The 1,919-nt window shown below is 39.7% G+C and overlaps 1 long non-coding RNA gene across 1 annotated transcript in view; it reads left to right on the top strand.

Annotated features, from left to right (window-relative positions):
• Window positions 1-980, top strand: part of LOC123966995 — a 1,144-nt gene extending 164 nt beyond the window's left edge. Inside the window, exons 2-3 of the long non-coding RNA XR_006824152.1 lie at window positions 23-94; window positions 838-980. This is a non-coding gene — a long non-coding RNA (uncharacterized LOC123966995). The remainder of the gene's footprint in view (window positions 1-22; window positions 95-837) is intronic.
• Window positions 981-1,919: the final 939 nt, after the last annotated feature.

The raw sequence follows: 1,919 nt of genomic DNA, 5'->3' as shown, positions 1-1,919 counted from the left end.
CTGGTCGGTTTCCGTTCTGCAGTCCATCACACACAGCATGCTGAGATGACCATTGTGTTGCTAAAGCGGTTCGCCCACAATGGCCTCACACAAGGTTAGTCTGTCTGTCTCTAATTGCAATTCGAATAGACAGAATAACTCATCTGGGAATGCGATCACAATGAGAGTAAAGCTCTCTCTTCCAATGCATTCAAGCCTTTTCATCTATTCCAGAACCAATCACCATAAAGAGGTGATGATGATTTTATGGACAAGAGATCCTATTACTAAAAAAGATGAACAGAGAGATAAATCTCTCTCTCTGTTCATCTTTTCACCTCCGCCAGGAGGTTTTGTGATGGTTGTGGAGGCTGAAAGAGCTACATGGATACATACCAGCCACTGCAGGAAGGTGCCTGCACCAGAACAGTTACAGATCAACAAGCGTGCACAATCACCCTTTGTCTCAGACTCAAAGGCTGTTAGACAGCAAACATCAACACAAGGGAGCTAGTGGGAAAACTCCTGGTCTCACCACTGCTGATTTAAGAGTGAGTAGCATGTTTGTCTCTGGAAGGAGACATCCATGGGACCCAGTCAGACACCCAGACATGTGTGGGCCTACGAGGAACAACACAGATGTTTGCTGCCATTGCAATAACATTAACAGTGCCTCTGTTGCAGTTCTTAGATCACAAGCATGATGCACAAAAGCCACCACAACAGAACACCACAGTGAACTACACACAGGCATTGACATCACATAGCAGTGTTAGAGGCAAGAGAAGCACCCAAAGAGGCTGGGATGGTTGGATAATTTTAATAACTCCTCTTGTACGTTTGTGCCCAACAATACAGCTCCAGATGGTTCGGTGACCCCAGTGCTGGAAGGAATGCGTTCGCTACGAGAAGAACTTGCAGAGAACTCTGAAGTGGACACTAATATGTTTGACTGGTCTGATTCTGTATTTGCTAAATAAAAAGCCTTAGTGATGCCCATACTAGCAGGCCTAATGATTGCTGTAGCGCTGTTACCTCTCTGTGGATGTTGCATTATTCCATGTGCCAGAGGTTTGACTGTAAGAGCTATTGATAAATGTGTGTCTATTCAAATGATCACACTCCATAAACAAGTGAACATGCCATTGTTGCAGCAGCAGAACTGTGATAAAAGGAAGGACCCAGATTTGTTGTCTTGGTTAAACTGGTGTAGATTACATCATGATGCCTTTCTATGACCTGATGATCTTTTTGTAATGCTGTATATTCTTGAGTGACCAAAGAATGCTCACAAGGGAGGAGTATGTGATGGAAATTTGATATTTGTGTTTACTGTTTCACCCTGCATGCTCCATCAGAATAGACCAATGTCTCACTGTGTGGTATATGCAATACTGACATAAAATCTTTGGTTTGAAAATCTCAGATAAGAACCATCTGACGTTGAAAGTACTTTATATTTAATTTTTAATCCTTGAAACTGTATTGAGTAATGTAGATTTGTACAAACTACATTTTAAATGAATTCATGAAAACACCCGCTTTCATTCTTTCATTCACACCTTGTTTATACCTGCATTTAGAAAGTTCTCTTAATGCAGCTATAAAGAGAAACTTTACAGTGTCTCTGCTAAACAGAGACTTTGTAAGGTGAGACTCAAGGAGAACAAGAAATTACCTCAGATATAATCCTGCACTGATAAAATGAAGGAAAATGCATCTTTGTTGGTAAAAAATAAAACTATCATGAAATATTATTTTATTTGAAATAACTTTTTTTATTTCTTACAGTGTTAACAGCATGAGCATTATTACATCAATGAAGCTTCACTACTTAAAGTCGAATATTGTTAATATGATCTGATGACAGAGTAACAGAGTACAGTCACTATAACAGAAATGAAAACAACAAATTTGAATGAACTGGTCTTTATTGTGTT

The sequence above is a fragment of the Micropterus dolomieu genome, unplaced genomic scaffold (assembly GCF_021292245.1).
Source record: "Micropterus dolomieu isolate WLL.071019.BEF.003 ecotype Adirondacks unplaced genomic scaffold, ASM2129224v1 contig_14726, whole genome shotgun sequence".
Classification (NCBI taxonomy): domain Eukaryota; kingdom Metazoa; phylum Chordata; class Actinopteri; order Centrarchiformes; family Centrarchidae; genus Micropterus; species Micropterus dolomieu.
Note: the sequence above shows the minus strand (reverse complement) of the source record. Positions and strands in the feature narration are given on the sequence as shown.